The 15,016-nt window shown below is 37.6% G+C and overlaps 1 long non-coding RNA gene across 2 annotated transcripts in view; it reads left to right on the forward strand.

Annotated features, from left to right (window-relative positions):
* LOC105602588 (uncharacterized) overlaps positions 1-7,808 on the forward strand; it is an 88,347-nt gene extending 80,539 nt beyond the window's left edge. Inside the window, exons 3-6 of one of the 2 annotated variants that reach the window (XR_009598046.1) lie at positions 545-708; positions 2,047-2,118; positions 2,685-3,582; positions 7,115-7,808. This is a non-coding gene — a long non-coding RNA (uncharacterized LOC105602588). Of the gene's footprint in view, positions 1-544; positions 709-2,046; positions 2,119-2,684; positions 4,154-7,114 lie in introns of those variants that run through there. The other variant, XR_001021279.5, reaches the window with a different exon arrangement.
* The last annotated feature ends 7,208 nt before the right edge of the window (positions 7,809-15,016 follow it).

Below are 15,016 nucleotides of genomic sequence, written 5' to 3' on the forward strand. Positions count from 1 at the left end.
CTTTCGCCGGAGGTCAGGGGCAGCCGTCCAGAGGAGCTACCCGAGATCCAAAGTAAGGAGCAGCAGCTGCGCTTTGCTGGGGCAGCTGTGAAGAGATACCCCACATCCAAGGTTAATGAGCTTAGTTATTGCTATTTAGAAAGATCCTTATGGAATTTTTCTATATGGAATATTTTGAGAGAAGGAATTATTTACATAGTCATGTATGAATTCTCACAATAGACCCGGTACATGGCTAATGTTCAGCAAATATTTTGGATTAAATAATGTTGCTCATCTTGGTGTTCTATCCTTTAACACAGTATCTGACCATAATAAGTACTCAGTTACTTAGTTTTTTGTGAATAAGTTATGACAACATAAACAACTATTGCCTTTCAATTCCATGTACACCTATTGTACATTCTCTCTCATATATTATTATCGGCCTTGGGTACAAGTGAGACAAAATGAATTCCAGAGATGGAATAGAGCCTCCTTGATTGTGAAAATCTGTGCATGCTTTGTTCCTGAGACATAACTGTTTCAGTCTTACCCTTTCCAGTCATTGAAATACGACAGAACTCTATCAGAAGAAAGCCTCAACCATTTAAGGTGGGAAAAAAGTGGCAAATAATGGAGACTAGACCTAGCATTCCATCTTATACAGCTTGGGTTAGAGAAATGCAAGACAATAAATGAAGACCAAGTGTCTACGGATACTCTAAGGTAAGTGAAATAGCATGCTTGACTCACTCTGAGAGGAGAGCAAACACCAGAGCTCATGCTTGACTTCTCAAGCATGACTGGGTGTTCTTTCATGGGTATGTTGTCCTTCTGGCTGACAGTGCAGAAAAGCAGAAGTTCCAGGGGACAACATGACCTCCTTGCTATAGGCCCCTTTAGTGAAGAGGCTTCTTTGCTGAGGGAGGCCAAGAAGACACTCTAAGGAAAGACCTTGTTGGGCAGTATTTTTACCTTAGTCCAACAGGATGCCTCAGCTATGGAAAAATGTTTCTTTAAGAAAAGACCAAACTACTTCACTGAGACATATTCATGAAAATTATGTATCTTAATTGACCTAATATGCAGCAGCAGCTATTATATGCTGGACATGATGCTTCTAATTGTGTATACCATCTCCCTCTTAATCCAAGCAGCAATCCTATATGACACAGATGAAGAAAAGGAGGCTTAGAAAGGAGAGTAATTTGTCCTATATCATATACCTAGTCAGTGGTAGATATGCTTTCCATTTTAACTGAACTATTGAAATAGTCTCTCTGAGCTGGTGAAAATTCTCCCCACTTTGTACTCTAGTTCTCTCTTCCAACACACACACAGGATTTTTCTTTCACTATTATCGAAATTTTCATGCTAAGCAAAGATTTAGCTATGCCTTTCTGATTGTTGAAAAACAAAACAACCTTTTTAGTGACCCATGCTATCACCTCCCTGCTGAATAATTTTCAGTGGCTTCCTATTGCTCATGGAAAAAGCACTCTGTTAGCCTCAAGTGCTATGTAATTGAGCCCAGACCCAGAAACTTCCCATTCCATGTCTTTTATGTGCTAACCAAATCCATTCCTCCAATATATCTTCAGCAGTCTCTCGCCTAAGGACTTTGCTCACATGGTTTCTTCCATTTGAAACACTTTTCATCCAATTCTGCAACTAGCATACATACCTACTTATCTTTTAAGACAAGTCTAATTTCTCTTCATTTAAGATGTAAAAGGACTGAGGAAAGATGCAAATACCTCTTTATTAAGCACTAAAAGACAAAGATAAAACCACAAGTTGAACACAGTAGTTAGTGGAGGTGGTCACTGTAGACAAAAAAAAACAATTAAAAAGCTAGATTATATATAGTGTACAGACCGTAATAGCTAAGAAATGAACAGTAAATCCTGATTTGAGGCTGTTCTCTCTCCATGTGAAACATATATGTCATCTATCCATTCTCATAACATATCATAAGAGTGTTCAAATAAAGGTATGAGTTCTTTGAAAAGTTCCATCTCTACAGATTTTTATTGACTATTTCTCTTCCTTTCTCCTCCTCAGTAGTTCATCTATAGTTCACTAAAGGCCAAAAAAAAAGGAAGATTTAGATCTTGTTTTCTTTACATCAAATAGGTAAGGTACATTCACTGGAGCTGTTTTTAGATATTTTAAATTATATTACAGTTCTTGCCTATATGTCATATATTTTTGTGTAAATCAAATTAATTTTTTCAAAACATCTTTATAGCATATTTGTATATCTCAAGCATCATGCTGTGAAAAAATATAATTGAGATATTTTTTGCATTGTTTAATGTCTTATAGTTAACAGTATATATGAAAGCCTTTTGAAAACACTAAAATGCTTGTAAGGAATTATTAACAATAAAAGTATTTAAGGAATACTTACAATATACACGTTAACCTTTGAGGTTAATGGCATAACAACTCCTTATGTTTTCTAGCAGCTTGTCCTTTAAACAAGCTTTTGTAAATAAAAACTTCTGCAGAACAAGACCAATTGCTTACTGATATTCATGTGGTATGACTTTCTTAAGTCCTTATAAATTTGCTTAGTCCTAGTTTCAATAATGAGGTTTCAACAAATGCTATAATTAGTAACTATCACTAGTAGTCAACATCTAGATATTTTTGGCTTTATGAAATACTAAAATCAGTATCAATAACCTCTTATGCAGATGACACCACCTTTATGGCAGAAAGTGAAGAAGAACTAAAGAGTCTCGATGAAAGTGAAAGAGAAGAGTGAAGAAGTTGGCTTAAAGCTCAACAGTCAGAAAACTAAGATCATGTCATCCGGTCCCATCACTTCATGGGAAATAGATGGGGAAACAGTGGAAACAGTGTCAGATTTTATTTTTCTGGGCTCCAAAATTACTGCAAATGGTGATTGCAGCCATGAAATTAAAAGACCCTGACTCCTTGGAAGGAATGTTATGACCAACCTAGATAGCATATTCAAAAGCAGAGACATTACTTTGTCCACAAAGGTCCTTCTAGTCAAGGCTATGGTTTTTCCAGTAATCATGTATGGATGTGAGAGTTGGACTATAAAGAAAGCTGAGCACTGAAGAATTGATGCTTTTGAACTGTGGTGTTGGAGAAGACTCTTGAGAGTCCCTTGGACTGCAAGGAGATCCAACCAGTCCATCCTAAAGGAGATCAGTCCTGGGTGTTCATTGGAAGGACTGATGTTGAAGCTGAAACTTCAATACTTTCTACCTGATGCGAAGAGCTGACTCATTGGAAAAGACCCTGATGCTGGGAAAGATTAAAGACAGGAGGAGAAGTGGACGACAGAGGATGAGATGGTTGGATGGCATCACCGACTCAATGGACAGTGGTTTGGGTGGACTCTGGGAGTTGGTGATGGACAGGGAGGCCTGGCGTGCTGCAGTTCATGGGGTCGCAAAGAGTTGGAGATGACTGAGCATTGAACTGAACTGAACTGAAAATCAGTATTATTGTTTTTATAGTTTTTCAAAGAACTTTCTGGAGTCATAGTTTAACTGTGATGCATCTGGATCCATTAGTGACTTCCTTTGAGCACAGCTTCCTATCGTGGTTTTATAAGAAGTAAGAAGTCTTTAATAGATTATAATTACTATTATAATAATAGATTATTATTATAATCTTTAATAGATTGTAATAGATTATAATCTGACTGCCCGTAAAACTGTCAATCACTGTAAAGTAAAACCTAAAGATTCTTCACAAGTGTCTTCATTCCGATTGAAGTGTCTATATCATAGATAAGATAATAGGCTAATCAATAGTTTCCCTTCCAGTCACTTATTTAATATTAGCTTGTGGCCCATCTTGGAGTCTGTCCCTACACACAGTTACTGGCAATTGCATACTTAGAAAGTACATATTCTTCTCAGTTTGGAGGATGTTTCATTTCCAAGTCCTTCACAGTAACTATTACTTGATCATAAAATGGACATTTAATGACCATATTTTCTTTTTCTGTTCTTCACTTCTTATGATAATTTTAGACCACTGCTTCTCTCACAGTAAGTGGTATTTACTCAGGAAACAGTTTTTAATTTCACTGTTGGATTGAAAGCAAAACAAAAAATATGAAAGAAAATCTGAGCCCACTGAAGGAATTTCATCCTTTAATAAATAAAAATTTTAAAAAATACATGTTTTAGTTTTACTTTAAATTTCTGAAGAAATGTATGGTGATTTCTGTCAATGTTTTAAAATCAATGTAAACCTAAATTTTAGAATGGTGGGTCATAGAAAATTAAGCAAGAAAGACCTATACAAATTGTTCCAGTTCAATCCGTGTACCTCAGAAATAGCTAACATTCATTCTTTTTCTATCTGACATGACCAAGGTGACTCATCAGCTTGGTGCAGAGCCTAGGAATCCTGATACTGTCTAAATTCACTTCATTTTCTCATATCAACTGGGTTCTTAAAACCTCATTTTGTGAATTCGTAAGAACACATTCTCATCTGATAGCAGAAGTGAAAGTCACTCAGTCATGTCTGATTCTTCCTGACCCATAGTCCATGGACTTCTCCAGTCCAGAATACTGGAGTGGGTAGCCTTTTCCTTCTCCAGGGGATCTTCCCAAACCAGGAATTGAACCAAGGTCTCCCACATTGCAGCCAGATTCTTCACCAACTGAGCTATCAGGAAGCCCTCTCATCTGATAATATGCTTCTAAGTGTTGTGGCAGGCATTAAATGCAAATACACACAGTGAAAGGAATGAATTTTCATTCTCCAGGTTATTTTTCTATTTTCCTGAAATGTTACATGTTTAATCTAAAACATTATAAGTGTAAAGGGATTACCTGACATGTGGGGTATAGACTTTACCAGACCTCTCAAGGAAATGATTCAAGCTGAGTACTGAGGGATGATTCTGAGGGAGCCACAATTGATGTTACTCGGAAGAATATTCTAGACAGAAAGAAGAGGATAAATAAAATACCTAAAGTAGAAACTATCTTGAAACTTTCAATGATTTGAAATAAAACCATTATGGCTGAAGCATAATGAGTAAAATGAAAGCAAAGGTTGGAAAAACAGGTGGAAATCATCCTATGCCTGCCTAGCGGACCATGTTAAGGATTCATATGCTACATTTTGTTGTTACGGAAAATCTTTACAACATTTAAGCAGGAAAGAGCATAATACATTAAAAAAAATTCTTCTGGGTTCTATATGTATGATATTCAAAAAGTAGACAAGAAGGATGCGAGGTCATCAGGTAGAAGGCTTAAGCTGTGTCAACCTAAGAGTACATGAGTATTTGCAGGGTATGAAGATAGCAAGGAGTTGGAAAGAAATGCACAAACTTGAATTTTAGTTTAGAGACAGAATAGACTTAGAATGCACTTCTCTTGTTAAAGGATTGGAAATGTCTCACTAAAGTTATGTATTTAAGTAACAATATTTCTAACACTGAAGTGCCTTATATTTTGATACTTTCTTCATCCATGTATATAGGAAATTGAGAGATTTTCATAAAGTATCAAAGAAACTATTTTCTGAGCTACAAGTCTCCAGTCAGTATGAATGAAATAAGCTTCCTTTATGTTCAAATCTTGACTTATTCACTCAATATTTATGAGAACATGGATAACTCATATAACCACATAAACCTCACTTCCACGAGAATAAGATTAACACTCTACACTCACATAAGCCTATCTTAGTTTTCTGCAAGGTAATGAAGGCACTCCAATTAGAAAAAAAAAAAAACAACATTTTGATCACATCCCCCAGTTCAGTTCAGTTCAGTTCAGTCGCTCAGTCATGTCCGACCCTTTGCAACCCCATGAATCTCAGCACGCCAGGCTTCCCTGTCTATCACCATCTCCCAGAGTTCACTCAGACTCAGGGCCATCGAGTCGGTGATGCCATCCAGCCATCTCATCCTCGGTCGTCCCGTTCTCCTCCTGCCCCCAATCCCTCCCAGCATCAGAGTCTTTTCCAATGAGTCAACTCTTCGCATGAGGTGGCCAAAGTACTGGAGTTTCATCTTTAGTGTCATTCCTTCCAAAGAAATCCCAGGGTTGATCTCCTTCAGAATGGACTGGTTGGATCTCCTTGCAGTCCAAGGGACTCTCAAGAGTCTTCTCCAACACCACAGTTCAAAAGCATCAATTCTTCAGTGCTCAGCCTTCTTCACAGTCCAACTCTCACATCCATACATGACCACAGGAAAAACCATAGCCTTGACTAGACAGACCTTAGTCGGCAAAGTAATGTCTCTGCTTTTGAATATGCTGTCTAGGATGGTCATAACTTTACTTCCAAGGAATAAGCATCTTTTAATTTCATGGCTGCAGTCACCATCTTTAAAATGCACCAAAATATGTTTTAATGCTCTAAAATTAAACAGAGAATGACAATATTAAAGTGTCTTTTCCCCCCGCAATTTAACCAGCACAAGGAAAAAAACTGATAACATGCCAAAAGTCCTGGCAGACTCTCAGATAATAAGATCCGTACAAGCTCTCAGAGAGTCCAGTCCACTTTAGGGTCCCTTACTTTTAATATGAACAGGCAACAGCCAAGTGTGAGAGAAAGTAAATCCAAAGTGAAAAATATAAGAACTCAGGATAGAAAAATAAAAATCCTACAAGTTTCTAGAGAGGAGAAAAATATAACTATATATTGTGCCTATGACTGGTATTCAGAATGACAGGACTTCTCAACAAACAATACTGGCAGCAAGAAAAAATTATCGATGCCTTCAAAAGTCCTAGTTCAATAGAAAGTTGTTATGGGGAGGGAGGTGGGAGGGGGGTTCATGTTTGGGAATGCATGTAAGAATTAAAGATTTTAAAATTTAAAAAATAAAAAACTAAAATTAAAAAAAAAATACAAAATCTAAAATTTTAACCTGAATTGAAAGTTAAATCTGAAGATGACATAAAAATATTTTAGTTCACACAAATTTTGACTACACTGAAAATTAAATCTGAAGATGAGATAAAAATATTTTAGTTCACAAAATTTTGTTAGCTAAATGGAAAATTAATTGAATTGAAAATTTAATCTGAAGATATATTAGTTTGCAAAAAATTTTCATGAATCATTCTCAGAAAGCTTCTGATTTTTGTCTTCTACTTCAATACAGGATTCAAGTGATCCAATGCAAGAGACAGGTAAGGACAAACCCAGGATGACAACTGTACAGGAGACATAAAGAGCAACCAGTCCAAATCTAAGCCATGAAACGGGCTGCCATCACAAAGCTTCCTCCTGCTCTGGTGACCCTGGTTCAGGCTCATGTGCTGATGAAGTTCCCACTTTCATTTCCTGTCTCTGTTGTCAACTGTCAGTTCAGCCCACTGTACTGAAACTTTCTGAGAACTGGAGTTGCCTATGGTGAGCTTAGAATTTTAGGGGAAAAAAAAAATAATCAAGTTGTCTTACAACCACCACCCCCAACCACATCCAGTATCTGTCTCATTTTACAGACTTAACAAGTGCCAAATTGTGTAACTGTTTATATTTCCCAAGGTACATTCACTGCCTTTACCACCAAATCCCCCTAAAGAAAATTTTTTCATCTCAAAAGGACTCTGAAAAGCACGCTATGATCCAAATTCCAACTAAATTATGTTCAGCTATGATTCTTGTTCTTATGACAATATGGCTTTTCTTACAGTTACCTGTGTTTCCTAATCAACTTTATATGTATAAGACTTCATATTTATTAAAAAATAATTTTAAAATTAGGAAAATTCATTTAGAAAAAGATATGAGGTGTGAAGTGTTAGCATAGTGACATATATAGTAAATTCTCAATAAATCACAAATACACTTGTTATGGTTTTATGTAGTTCTTTCATTCCTTGGTAATAGTTATTATTTCGAAACACAACTTGGATGAAAAATCTTTCAAATAGTCATATAATGACTTGATTATGTAGTACATGTGCCTAAAATGCCCTCTCCCTACCACCAAGAAACACTAGCAAATTCAAAATCTTTGAAATATTAATAATTAAGACCCAAAATTCTATTATTGTCCATAAATAAGTTATATATTCATTTTAATAAAAATATCTGATGAATGACCTTTATAAACATTTTAGTCCATATTCAAATAATTATGTTCATGTAGCACATAAGCAACTATAAAGCAGACAGAAGACATAGTGAGGGAAAAAATAACTGCTCCAAAAATCAAGAGAACTTGAATCAAGTTCTGAATCTGTCACCACCTAATTCATCAAGCTTGGTAGGGTCAATTCCCTCAAGGCAGCAAATTTCCTTCCTGCAACATGAGAGGATTGGACATTGTGCTGGTTTGTGCTTTGTCAACTTGACTAAGATCACAACAAACTGTGGAAAATTCTTAAAGAGATGGGAATAGCAGACCACCTCACCTGCTCCTGAGAACTCTGTATGTAGGTCAAGAAGCAACAGTTAGAACTAGACATGGAACAACAGACTGATTCCAAATAGGGAAAGGAGTATGTCAAGATTGTATATTCTCACCCTGCTTATTTAACTTATATGCAGAGTATATCATGCAAAATGCCAAGCTGGATGAAGCACAAGCTGGGATCAAGATTGCTGGGAGAAATATCAATAACCTCAGATATGCAGATGATACCAACTTAATGGCAGAAAGCAAAGAAGAAATAAAGAGCCTCTTGATGAAACTGAAAGAGGAGAGTGAAAAAGTTGGCTTGGAACGCGACTTTTAGAAAACTAAGATCATAACATCACTTCATGGCAAGTAAATGGGGAAACAATGGGAACAGTGAGAGACTTTATTTGGGGGAGGGCTCCAAACTCACTGCATATGGTGACTGCAGCCATGAATTAAAAGATGCTTGTTCCTTGGAAGAAGAGCTATGACCAATCTAGACAGCATATTAGAAAGCAGAGGCATTACTTTGCCAGCAAAGGTCCATCTAGTCAAATCTATGGTTTTTCCAGTAGTCATGTATGGATGTGAGAGTTGGACTGTGAAGAAAGCTGAGTACTGAGGAACTGATGCTTTTGAACTGTGGTGTTGGAGAAGACTCTTGAGAGTCCCTTGGACTGCAAGAAGAGCCAACCAGTTAATCCTAAAGGAAATCAGTCCTGAATATTCGTTGGAAGGACTGATATTGAAGCTGAAACTCCAATACTTTGGCCACCCAATGTGAATAACTGACTCATTGGAAAAGCCCCTGATGCTGGGAAAGATTGAAGACAGGAGGAGAAGGGGACAACAGATGATGTCATCACTGACTTGATGCACATGAGTTTGAGCAAGCTTCAGGTGATGGACGGGGAAGCCTTGCGTGCTGCAGTCCATGGGGTTGCAAAGAGTCAGCCACGACTGACCAACTGAACTGACTGAACTTGACTAAGGCTGGAGAATAAATTTCCCAGAATTCCTTTTTTTGTTATGATTTTAGACTAGAATTACTAGAAGAGCAACTTGCCTGAGATTTGGAAGGTCAGAGGAAATCAGGCCATTACTTTTGGGAAACTGTCCTAGTCTGGCCTGGTGTTGAGCAGATGTGTGTTTTCTGGTAGACCTCAGCTTATGTGCATTTCCCTCTACTTTGCTTACAGTTCACCTTCCCCACTGCCAGGCCCACCCGCAGAGGCTTGGCTGCAGAATCACAAAGGTGATAGCTACACAGAAGCAGAGCTTCCTGAGAGGCAGCTAATGCCATTCAGCTCCCTTCCTGCTTTGCCCTATGTGGTCCCTGTTCACAGCCTGAACAGGCTATTATCCTGGATTCCCTTGAAAGCTTCTATTTGTTCACTCACATCAGTGATTAAGGTGGACTGGTTAATGACCTTTTCTCAGATCTTCCAACTCCACTATAGACTGTCACTTCTTCAGTTCCTCCCATATTCTAATTCCTGTAATAAATCCTTTATTCACATTATACCTATAGTGGCTCTCTTTCCCTGATTTATGAAATGTGATGATACACTCTAAAGCCTCCTCCAAATCTGATATTCCAGGTTTCTCAGAGTCCATTCAGTACAATATCATATGATGTATGCATAGCTCAATAAACAGCAGGAACAGGTTCAAGTCCATTCATCTATTTCTAGCAGGCAACGGGGAAGTTAAGCCATATTGTGAGTTTTCACGTGAATTCCCAGAACACCACGAGTACTGAGTTCTCCAATTTCAAATATATAACCAATAAAAGGATTTACAGTGACTGCATATGGATTAAGTAGACACTCAAGCTCACCTGCATAATGGTATATATTTAGAGCACAAGTGCTTAAATAGGAAATTAAATAAGAAATAACAAATACTTCTATTCATGCTTCTTAAGTATACAAAGATAAAATGGAGACTAAAGATTTGTTCAGGGGCCAAGGCCATGGCTGAGCCCTCACCCCAACTCCCTCCCATTAGCCCTTTTGCAAAAGCATTTCACTTGTACCTAAAGGCGAACAATATCTCAGAAACTTTTCCAAGACAATAAATCAAGAAAGCTGGTTTGTTCACATTTTTTTCTTTTCTTTCCTTTCTTGAGGTGAACCTCCCGCAGAGAGTTATACCATGTAAGGGATTCAACAAAATGAATGAGAATATATTTATATCACTCATGGATTACTTTTCTGTGGCACAGTTTCAGTCAACAGTCCTGAAGGAAAAAAACAAGATGCGTGTGTCTCTGTGTTGTATAGTTCCTTAACTTTGTAATTGCAGCTGTTCAAACATTTATTATTTCATACTACAAAATAAGAAATTCACTGAAGCACAGAGAAGCAGAGAATTCTTCCATCAGTTTAGCATTTGTTCCGGGATTTAAACGAAGTAAATTAAGAATGCATGTGGTTTTCACATAAAGTAGTTTGGCTTCTTCAAATCAATTCCAAACTTATCCCTTTTTTGCTGTCTTCTTCAGCTGAAAGTATTACCAATTCATTTTTTGCATGCCACATTAATAATAAAAGTTAAGATTGGCATATTACTTTATAGATTAGAAAAACATTTTTATGTACATGAGATAAACCAACAAGGTATAGTAGAAAAAGACACTGGCTTTGCAGTTCAAAGATCTTTATCACCCGTGCAACAGAGTAAGTAAGACTGACATGGGGGATCACAGCTATCCTGAGCCTCAAGTTTCTAACAGATTTTCTGTAAAGCTCAGATAGATCATGTATGTAAAGCTGATTTTTGAAAGGTCTGGAATGAGGTAAATAAAGGTATTAAATCAATTTGTGTTTTACAGATGAGGGACAAAGTTATTCACCCAAAGTTAAATAGACCCATATTAGGACCAGAAATCCAATGTCTTGACTCTGAGGGTAATATTCTTTCCTCTCCATAACACTGCCTCTCATTCATTACTTTTGTTTAAAAATGAAAACTTTTTTTTTCAGTGTGAGACACATCATTTTATGTAGAAATTCCAAAAGAAACAAGATATCTTAAAGACGAAAGGCCAAGAGCAAGAGATTAGATTCCAAACATTTTGAGTTTAAATCAGAGCTCTTGTCCTCACTAGCTTGTTGACTGAGTACATTAATTAACGTTTCTGTGGTTCAGTTTCACTATCCTTAAAATCAAGATAGAATTAACATCAACATCATGGGGCAATTTGAAGATTACATAAGTAGACACATGTAAAGCACTGAGAATAGTCTTGATAGAGAAGAAGCATTAAATAATGTAAGCAGTTATTGTATAAAGAATCATATAGGGCCATTATGTTAATGAGATTATTATAGTGGATATTATTATACTGAGCTTGCTGTCAATCATAAAATGATTGTTGTCCTTAAGAACATCAGGGAAGAAGTGAGGAAGACAAGCACAGGATGACGCTGACTTCATTACCGAAACCTGAGCAGAGCTCCTTAGAAGGCAGCTCCGGATTCAAAATGAGCTATACCATTCATTGCTGAAAAGTCCAGAGCTCATGGAAAAACCATATTTAAATAAAGGTTTGCATTACTTATTTCCTTTTCAATAAAACTGTAGGATCTTTGAAAGGCTTAGAAATGACTAGAAAGTATGCCAGATGCACTGTTTTCTATACATAGAGCTATTTAGAAGTTCAAGTAATAGAAGGATCATTTGATATAATATGTCTAAATACTGTGCACGAGAAACACAAACATGAGAATGTTAAATGTGGGAAGGGAATTTATAGCACATCTGGTCACACCAATCCCCATCCCCTCTAAAAACTAACTTTCCTCTTCAGCATCCCCTATAAGCAATCTTCTAATAATGAATGCTTTGAAGCACAGGAAAATTTTCACCTCCCAATGAAGTTCTCCTAACACCTGGCAACAATAGACTTTCAGAAAGGTTATTTTTAAATTTTGAATGCTATTTAGTTGCACATCAACTTCTATTATTAGGAACTAATTCCAAGTCCAAAGAGAATAACATTTTATAAACAATAAAAGTTGTGTAAAGGTACTATGAAATTTAAGTCGTTGGACTAATAATCTTTATAAAGTAAGCTGTACTTGAGTATCTTGAGATGGTCTTGACCTTATGGGCCTGAAAAATAAACATCTGAAGCTTGATAGTCATTATCTTTTAATTTTCATAAAAGATATGTGCCATGCTTGCTTGATGTGTCCAACATACACATTTCATAAATGAATTTTCAGTTTAGTTTGTATAGATATTTATTTCCTCCCACTCAAAATCATTTGTTGATGATGTACTTCTATTTTACCTCACTCTGACCTACATTTTCATTACTGTTGGAGGAGGTCATCTAGAGGACATGACCACAGGTTGACCTGCAAACTGAACCTGGACAATCCAAGGCTTCTCACCCATTCTCTTGCCTTTGCAGAGTACTCTCTGCCCACCATTCCCATAGCCAAAGCTATTTGAGGGATACAACCTGAGAGTTATGTGTCTTGAGACTATTTGGATGGTATATGTGACTCAACCCTGTTAAGACTTTTAAGATTCTGGTAGCAGAGTGTGAAGACTTACTTGTCCTGTGACTGCTCAAGACAAACCTCAAATGTAAGTTTCTACCAGTCTGAAGTGGTCTGCTTCTCCCTTCAGTCTCTCTTTGCCCTTTATGTAAGGTGGGGGGGGGTTCACTTTAAATTTCACCCAGGGAGCTTCTAAGGCTGAAATCAAAGAACTGGAGAGCCCCCCGGGAGACTGAAGACATGGGTCTTGGGAAAGAGACGCCTGAGGGGGAAAGTCTGGATTGGCCATTGACTTCTATGTGGGGAGGGCCCTTGCTCTGTGATTACCAGGATGCCCCCCAAAGCTCCAGCTGGTATGATGCCTTTTTTTTTTTTTCCTGAGAAACTGTTCATAGCACACTGTGGCAAAGAATGGAAATGGATTATTGCCTTGATGGGCTGGCATCTAGTATGGGCAGTTCAGTTGACTACCAATGCCCAGCTAGAGGCTGAAGCTGCAGTTAGAAAGTTGGAAGATATACTTAGGTTAGAGAAGGATGTGTCGTTGTCCACTACTCTACCAGCTTCTTGGTGAGCAGACAAGGTGGAAGCTCAGGATGATGAGTTGGAGCACATAGTGAGCCATTTTGCAAAAGACGTTATTCAGCTGCTCAGTCACATCCGACTCTTTGTGACCCCATGGACTGCAGCACACCAGTCCTTTACCAACTCCCAGGGCCTGCTCAAACTCATGTCCATTGAGTCCGTTATGACATCCAACCATCTCATCCTCTGTTGTCCCCTTCTCCTCCTGTCTTCAATCTGTCCCATCATCAGGGTCTTTTTCAGTAAGTAAGTTCTTCTCATCAGGTGGCCAAAACAATGGAGTTTCAGCTTTAGTATCAGTCCTTCCAATAAATATTCAGGATTGACTTTCTTTAGGATTGACTGGTTTGATCTCCTTGTAGTTTAAGGGACTCACAAGAGTCTTCTTCAACACCGCAGTTCAAAAGCATCAATTTTTTGGTGCTCAGCCTTCCTTATGCTCCAATTCTCATATCCATACAAGACTACTGGAAAAACCATAACTTTGACTAGATGGACCTTTGTTGGCAAAGTAGTGTCTCTGCTTTTTTTTTTTAATTTTTTTATTTTTTTTTATTTTTTATTTTTTAATTTTTCATATTATTTCTACATTTTATTTTATTTTATTATTTTTTTTTAGTTTTTTATTTTTTAAATTTTACAATCTTTAATTCTTACATGCATTCCCAAACATGAACCCCCCTCCCACCTCCCTCCCCATAACATCTTTCTGGGTCATCCCCATGCACCAGCCCCAAGCATGCTGCATCCTGCGTCAGACATAGACTGGCGATTCAATTCATATGATAGTATACATGTTAGAATGTCATTCTCCCAAATCATCCCACCCTCTCCCTCTCCCTCTGAGTCCAAAAGTCCGTTATACACATCTGTGTCTCTTTCCCTGTCTTGCATACAGGGTCGTCATTGCCATCTTCCTAAATTCCATATATATGTGTTAGTATACTGTATTGGTGTTTTTCCTTCTGGCTTACTTCACTCTGTATAATCGGCTCCAGTTTCATCCATCTCATCAGAACTGATTCAAATGAATTCTTTTTAACGGCTGAGTAATACTCCATTGTGTATATGTACCACAGCTTTCTTATCCATTCATCTGCTGATGGACATCTAGGTTGTTTCCATGTCCTGGCTATTATAAACAGTGCTGCGATGAACATTGGGGTACATGTGTCTCTTTCAATTCTGGTTTCCTCGGTGTGTATGCCCAGAAGTGGGATTGCTGGGTCATAAGGTAGTTCTATTTGCAATTTTTTAAGGAATCTCCACACTGTTTTCCATAGTGGCTGTACTAGTTTGCATTCCCACCAACAGTGTAGGAGGGTTCCCTTTTCTCCACACCCTCGCCAGCATTTATTGCTTGCAGATTTTTGGATCGCAGCCATTCTGACTGGTGTGAAGTGGTACCTCATTGTGGTTTTGATTTGCATTTCTCTAATAATGAGTGATGTTGAGCATCTTTTCATGTGTTTGTTAGCCATCCGTATGTCTTCTTTGGAGAAATGTCTATTTAGTTCTTTGGCCCATCTTTTGATTGGGTCGTTTATTTTCTGGAGTT

Source organism: Ovis aries, chromosome 1 (assembly GCF_016772045.2).
Source record: "Ovis aries strain OAR_USU_Benz2616 breed Rambouillet chromosome 1, ARS-UI_Ramb_v3.0, whole genome shotgun sequence".
NCBI classification, from domain to species: domain Eukaryota; kingdom Metazoa; phylum Chordata; class Mammalia; order Artiodactyla; family Bovidae; genus Ovis; species Ovis aries.